We start from the raw sequence: 8,832 nt of genomic DNA on the forward strand, positions 1-8,832 counted from the left end.
AATGACACGTCTGCCATAGCCTGACGGGGTCTGTATCGCTTTTACTGGCACTACGTAACTTCGGAGTTCGGGTAGTAACCCGAGCACAAAAAGAACTACAAAATTCGACTGCTTTACAGCATACGTCACTTCCCCCACCACTTCCTCAAATTTGGACGTGAGAAGCCAACCAGCGTTTGTTTTCGGCTTTCGTGCCCTCATGGGGGCTGTTTACACCTGGCCACTTCATGCGGTTTCTCAGATCGGATAGCTATCCGATCGTGAAAAGACCAGGTGTAAATGCCCTCCGAAACGCATTCGAGACGGATGCTCAAACCACTTCAGGAGGAGGTCTGTGCCGCATTCCAGACGAAACTGGACAAGTGTAAATGCATCTGGTTGTTGAAACCACATATGTAAGTTGTACTCCTCCCAAAAATGCCAAAAGTGACGAGTGAGAGCGTGTTATAGGCTATATGTTATGTCCAGATATGACGACGCTACTGGAACACGCATCACCGCAGATGAGCAACTGCATATTCATCAAGAGAACGTGCAAACTATCGCAAATCAAAGTGAAAGTAGGTCGCAGACGCTTAACACAAAATCATCATCATTAAAAGTAAAGAAACGAAATGATCTTACCAGGGCTGTTACTGCTTTCTCTTATTGCGGTCTTTGATTTTGAAATTTTAGCTGATGATCAATAATGCAGCTCATATCTGTTGCTTTCGGTGATGTGCACTCCATTAAATCTGCATATAGTGTGGGAATTGAAGATCGGATTTAAATCCGTTTCGCAAAAACACATTTATGTGATCAGGTGTAAATGGAATCTTTTTGATAAATCAGACAGCTATCCGATCTGAGAAAACGCATGAAGTGGCCAGTAAATAAATGTCGTATTTGTAAACTTGTTTGCATTCTATGTTGTATGTTGTTGCGCTTGCTTGTAGTAGGCTATGTCATTTTTTTTACATGCTGTCCATTCATCCATTGCTGATAATCAGACCAGTCCAATCATTTCCACATATGTCTAGCTAGCTTTCGATAATCAAAGCTGTTAACAGACTTGCTTACAAACACTCGTTTCTCTTACGTGTTTTTTGCGTTATGTTTTATAGCTTGCCTTGCCTCACGAACTAGTTTGCCAGCTGAACTCAGGTGTTGTGAGGTGTATTTATCACGTAGTCCTGATGGATATCAGACGACGCTGTTGACGTTGATTTTTGCGATTATCATGAGAACAGTTTTCAATATCTCATATAATTATCAGGACATAAATAAGCCTAATGTAGAGGTTGTAAATAGTGTAAACGAGCACAATTTTCAAACTATTATGATAAATTGCAATAATCATGTCTTCGGTGTCTATCTGTGCCTGTTCCATGCCCGACGCAGGTACCGGTGTACAGGGTGGGAGGTGGGGGGGTCGAGGGGTATTTACGACAGTGCAAGTATTCCACAGCGACTCTAGGGGTCGCTGTTTGACAAAAACACAATTTCTCCACAGTGTGCCTTTAAACATGGACCTTTATGTTCATTAAAAATACTTTTTATGCTATTGTATGCTCATTTTTTAAATGTAAGCAACTAATTTAGACGTGCAAACTGGGTGCCGGTGTGGTGAAAAGTTCGAGCTCGGCCAGATTCGGCTCGAAGTCTTCATCTTTGGATGCGGAGCCGCGCGCGCTGTTACAAAAAAAGCCGCGCACACGGCCAAGCGAAATGGGGTCTTGCACCCAACGCGCACGACCGCCCACACCCCAATGACATAATTTTTGCCGCGCGCACCTAGTTTTAATGATCTGTTAATGGGCGGAAACAACGAAATGGACATCCCTATACCTTGGGTTTCACCATTAGTTTTCATTTTCTAGGGGAGAGCGGGGCACAAAGTAACGCTTTTTGACTTTCTCAGTTTGTGTAAATCTTCTTATGGTTCAGAGTATTTATTTTTTCCCACATTAATTTCCCACATGTCTAGTACAATTATTTTTTTATTTTTATTTTTTTATTAATACAGTATATACTTTTTTCTTGACATACCCCGAAAGAATGGAAGTGAAATGTGACAACATGCCCCATAGGTGGGGAACATTGTAACATGTGTGGGGCACATTGTAACACAACATATGGCAGCTTAAAATGTTATCTGATCTAATAAAAAATATATACAAAAACAAATATTTTCTAAATAAAATACAATTAAAAAACTTTTTCATATAAAATAATGGCAATTTTTAATAATTAAATATAAACTCATTTTTGAGTTTTGACTACGAACACATGAAAACACAGCTATACAACATAGTTCAAAACAAATAAATAATTAGTCATTTCTGAACATTGACTCTCAGTCTTTATTCACCTTTTTCTCACGTTTTCTCAATAAAATTAATAAAAGTATAGAATATAATAACATATTTCTAATAGGGCACATTGAACAGCCTTCCCCTGTCTATCAGGCATGCCCCATCTATCTGCACTTTTAAAACTCAGCTTAAGACTTATTTTTTCTCTTTGGCTTTTAACACTATATAGCTACCTTCCGCTTTTTATTTTTATTGATTATTTATTTTTGTTTGTATTTATAAATGCATGCTTAAACGTGTGTCTTTTATTCTTTGTAAAGCACTTTGGTCAACCTCGGTTGTGTCTTAAATGTGCTCTATAAATAAAGGATTGATTGATTGATTGATTGATTGATTGATTGATTGATCGATTTAACTCAACTGTTAAATAACATCTTGGAGATTAAAATAATATCAGATTTGTCTTATTTTAAATAAACACAAAAAATAGAGATGAAAAATTAACTTAAGTTAGAAATTTACTTTAGCTATGGTTTAATAAATGTCTATGGATATCTTCCAAAAAAATAATAATTTTGGCGGAATTTTTTTTTCTATATAGTGTTGATATGGCAACTAGTTAATACACAAAGTTTCGTCATCCTAGCATATGTGCGGAAGTATTTAAAACAAGCGTGTTACAACTAGCCCCGCGTTAGGTTGTGCCCCGCGCTCCCCTATATCTTTGCAAGAAAATGATTTCATCATTCATTGGGGATATTTAATTTTATTTTATCAATCAATAAATTCCACTAGAAACAAACCTTGTTGTATTATTTTATTTTAATTTAATACTGTGAAGCTGCTTTGATACAATCTGTATTGTGAAAAGCGCTATACAAATATACTTGATACTTGATACTTGATTCAGTATTCCAGGTATTCCTCAATTAACTTGTTTTATATAATTAAAAAACCTAATTGAATTTTTCCATTTCTTACTTTTTCGAATAAAAATCGTTTTTGTATCGCAACCCTTCTAATGCGCAACATGGGTCTAAAAAGACCCGTATTCATTTCCTATTTCAGTGATGGCTGAGTGTTTCTTTGCTGAATCTTTAAAATATATGTATTTTATTATTTGTTATTCCAGGTATTCATTAAATATCTTGTTTTTGATTTCCACAAATCATTATGTTTATGTTTCCTTTCTTAATTTATAAACAAACACAGTTTTTGTATTTCTAAATTTTTTTATATACATGGGTCTAAAAAGACCCGTATTCACTTCCTATGTTATTTCAGTGATGGCTGAGTGTTTCTTTGCTGAATCTTTAAAAGATATGTTTTTTGTTGTTGTTGTTGTTGTTGTTTTCTTATTCCAGGTATTCATTAAATATTTTGTTTTTGATTTCCACAAATCATTATGTTAATGTTTCCTTTCTTACTTTATAAACAAACTCAGTTTTTTTTATTTCTACATCTACTTTACATACATGGGTCAAAAATGACCCATATAGAAACCTTTGATATTTGCACATTTTTGCAAATAGGAACATTTACTGCAGAATACTATTCACCTGCCACACATTTCACAACTCAACATGACTGCTTTTGTATATTTGCTGCAAGTCTTATTTTATTTTAACCACAGAAAATATTTTATATTTTGTAAAAGATGGACATAATATTTGAATATTAGGCTATGGTTACCTTGACCTTGTAATCCTAGTGAGAAATTACTTGTGAGAAGGAGAAACATGTCCAATACTATTAGCTAGCTAGCTGGTGACATATTCTAGCTAGCTAATGTTAGTTACACTAAAAAAACGATTGTATTTTAAAGCTTATTTACATGTAGAAGGCCTAACAGTTCATAATCCTTCATATGCTGAAATGATTCAATGTTTTAAGAGTTTAGGGTTTTTTTTATCCGCCTTTTTGATTTTCGAACTGTAACTGTCATCCAATTACACAGATTGTCAAGACACCCTCAACAGGTAAATTATTTATTTCTTAATATCTTTTTAATCTTTGTAAATCTTTTTTAAACTTTCAAGTTGTTAGTGGTTTCCTGCTAGTCATTACCTTTTTTTTAGTTTACATTGTGTGACAAGTGTGAGCAGCAAGTTACAAGTGTGAGCAGCTCTCTTCAGTTAAGGACACTTTTCTCTACTCCACTAAGTAGGCTAACAGATAAATATAATGTATGTCACAAAAAAAAAAAATAAATAAATAAATTCCCATGACTTTATATCCCTTTTTTCTTTTAACATTGTAAAGGGCTCACATACTGTCCATTTATGCTAATTTTGGCCTTCAAAAGCGTAATTTCTTTTTACATACACAAATAGAAGAGACACACTGAAACTGTGAAGAAACTAATATTAATATATATCTTAGCTGTCTGAGCGAAACCTATGTAAGCACTAAGATGGCAATTTGAGATGCCGCTGTACCAGTGTGATTTTATTTTGTTTGTTGTATTTTCTTTTATTTGATCACATTCACCACAATTCAATACAGTTACACAGTTAAATTTCAGTGTTATCAGTTATCTGTGATATGTGAATGCTATGTGAGACAAAGTGGCAAATAAACATTTCAAGTGTTAATGTGTTGTCTAAATGACTGCTAAAATGATTAATTTGACAAAATGTTGTCTTTATTCTTTTGTTTTATCATGCTTGATAAGTAAATTTTATAATAGTAACACAAAACCTAGAAAAAATTAAAATAATTTTTGGTAATTGAAAACAAGAAATTTTTCATATTTATAAATCATGGAATTTATAGATCATGGAATATTAAATGCTTAAATAAACTGATCTCAAAAAAAAAAAAAAAAAAAAAGTCCAGCCATGCATGAAATAACATAGGAAATGAATACAGGTCTTTTTAGACCCATGTTGTGCATTAGAAGGGGTTTCCATAGCTTGCGCATCAAAGGGTTAAAAGAAGATGTAAGCTGGTCGTCAAAAAAAGAAAAGGAAAAAGACCGGAATTGGGCAACGGAAAAAAACACTGGGAATTAAGTCCACAGTGTTAATGCAGCTCTACCACATAACTTTGTTACATATTTTGAAAAAGCTAACAAATGGCTGCACGGAAAACAGAAACTGTTGGGGAAATTAAACATCATCATGCCAAGCTCGTTTAGTTGTGTTCATGATCTTCCAAACTAAACAAAACTTTCTTCCAACTTAGATTTTAAATATTAGATTTTAGATATTGAAAGCTTTAGTGGTGGTGATGATGATGTAGCGCGACCGTGCAGGTTGTTTATATAGCCTAACGTTAGCTTTTTACATCTGCTTTTTGTATTTATGCTTCAGAATTTATAAAAGTTGTGATCTTTTGTGGAGAATATCTTGATAAATAAAACCTGTAAGTTTCAGAAATTTGTTGGTCACAGAGTTTATTTCCAAAAGCCAATGAAAAAATATGATTGGCTTTTCATCGAGGTAACCAGGATAATACTAACTTCTGGGTTGGCCAAAATAACTGCATAGTTTCTGCAGCACTTTATAACATTTACATTAATGCATTTGGCAGACGCTTTTATCCAAAGCGACTTACACTGCATTTCAAGGTACACATTTACATTCTTATCAGTAACAACAAGCCTTGACTTGAACTGGACATTTTGGAACGGGAGAGAACAAAAAGGGAAAATGAAAGCAAAGTTATAACAGATTGTGTTTTTGGGTGTCTGTTATAAATAGAACATTTCACTTAAACACAGTGTTTCTGAAAACTAAAAAGATTTCAGACTGGATTTGTATCACATGCCTGCCTGATAATCAGAATGAAAGTAACAAGGGGTTTTTACCACAGTGCCATCGCAGGAGGGGTGCGAGGCCCTGCTCTTTGATGTGGGTGCTCAATTGCGCATGAATAACGCCCGTTTCACACCATGTGTGTATTTTTTTCCGTACCCATGTTAACAGGTTAGACTTAGAGGTTTTTTGGGTTTTTTTCACAGTCATCTTTTTACTTTAAGACCGGGGTAAAGCAATGAAAACTACTAAGTTCATGAAGAGGTAACAGTCAACCAAGTTTGCACTTTGAATTAAATTAAAATGTAGCAACTGACAAAATATTGTATATAAATAACTTTTATTTACACTGGCCTGTTTGTTTGAGAACATTAACACTGCATATGTGTTGTCCCTGAGCACACTCACTACATGTATTAAAATCTACACAACATGTGTTAAAATCTACACAACCTGTGTTAAAATCTACACAACATGTGTTGTCCCTGAGCACACACACTACATGTATTAAAATCTACACAACATGTGTTAAAATCTACACAACCTGTGTTAAAATCTACACAACATGTGTTGTCCCTGAGCACACTCACTACATGTATTAAAATCTACACAACATGTGTTAAAATCTACACAACCTGTTAAAATCTACACATGTGTTGTCCCTGAGCACACACACTACGTGTGTTAAAATCTACACAACATGTGTTGTCCCTGAGCACACACACTACATGTGTTAAAATCTACACAACATGTGTTGTCCCTGAGCACACACACTGTATGTGTTAAAATCTACACAACATGTGTTGTCCCTGAGCACACACACTACATGTGTTAAAATCTACACAACATGTGTTGTCCCTGAGCACACACACTGTATGTGTTAAAATCTACACAACATGTGTTGGCCCTGAGCACACACACTACATGTGTTAAAATCTACACAACATGTGTTGTCCCTGAGCACACACACTACATGTGTTAAAATCTACACAACATGTGTTGTCCCTGAGCACACACACTGTATGTGTTAAAATCTACACAACATGTGTTGTCCCTGAGCACACACACTACATGTGTTAAAATCTACACAACATGTGTCATTTTTAACAGGTTGTCTTGGTTTCAACACATAATTTCATAAGAGCGCGCTGACACTCACCATCAATGTGGATCATGTTGTGTAGATTTTAACACATGTAGTGTGTGTGCTCAGGGACAGCACATGTGTCAAATTTAACACACAACCTATGTCATTTCTTAACACATCTCTGTGTTTATATAAGGACTACACATTTTGTGTTACTTTAACACAACTAATGTGTTATTCCACTTACACAGAAGTGTGTTGAAACCTTTTACATGTATAACACAACCTGTGTCAGAGATGTGTTACATGTGACTGTAGTCGGTGTGTTTTTGCCAGTTACTTCCTGTGGTTTTACAACTGAGTGTTTGGATGAACACTGAAACGTATGGTTAACTTGTTTTATGTAGTCCAGTGATGTTTAATAAAGAGTTTGTTTGAACATTTGGATGTTTTAGACATCATGAATCTACAGACAAGCTTTTATTGAGAATTAACAGAGGTTTGATGTTTCATTGAATATTTTATTTGAAGTCACCAGAATCGTGATTAATGGCTCCTTTATTTGAGCTCTTGACCCTTTGCTCTTCTTTTAGTTTTTCTCTGGCTGCTGTAACTGTATTTTAATAAATACAGTTACAGCAGAGAAAAATATGATCAGATGTTGATGATGTCATAATCAGCAAGTACTGATCTGATCAAGTTTTTGAGTATATGGATGGTGTGCATTTATTTTATTTATGTGCTGTTAGTTATAACGGTCTTGTAAAACTACATAATGTTATCCAACAGTGCAGAATGGTTTCTTAAAAAAAAAAACGTTTTCAGAAAGTTTTGAGCTGCAGCAGAAATGAGTCAAACACAGACTTCAAGAATCAGCACATGAATCTCAACAATGGTGACAAGCAAAAAGCTTCATGTCGCAATGCATGCTGGGAGTCATGGATGAGTTTTATACTATGGTGACACCCAGCATGCACTGCGGCATGAAGCTTTTCGTTTGTCACCATTGTTGAGATTAATGTGCTGATTCTTGGTGTCTGTTTGATAACGCAGACTGTTACATCCCATACGCACAGTGCATTTAAAAACAAATTTTAAGCTAATTGTGATATGCTGATCTTGCTAAACCTTTTACAAGTCATCTTTCAGATATTAAATGCTTGCTGAGCTTAACAAAACTACATTATGATAATATTATCATCTGGTCATGTTTCTCTCACACTTATTTCTGCTGTTTTAAATGTGCAAAATAAATACACAGATACAGCAATCAGAGATTCTAATGTTGAAGAGTCAAGGGTCAAGAGCCCAAATAAAGCTGACACTAATCACGATTCTGGTGACTTCAAATGAAACATTCAATGAATCGTCAACACCAAAACCTGTTAATTCTCAATAAGAGCTTCTGTAGACGTCTGACAGAAATAAAGTTAATCTGGTTATTAATAACAAGTGAAAAAAGCAAGTTTTGTTTTTATGAATTAAGATTTTATTTATTTATTTTAATGTATTGTTTTATTTATTTTAGAGCATTTTATGGGATACCATATAAAATATACCTATAATTGTTTTCATAAACACAAACTGCGCTCCAACCAGTGCTATTCTATCCAGAGTTACATTTTAACACACATTGTGTGTTAAAAATCTACACAACATGTGTCAAAATACCATCTCTTTTTAGAGTGTGATG

This window comes from Abramis brama, assembly GCF_963993115.1.
Source record: "Abramis brama genome assembly, chromosome: 20".
NCBI lineage: Eukaryota > Metazoa > Chordata > Actinopteri > Cypriniformes > Leuciscidae > Abramis > Abramis brama.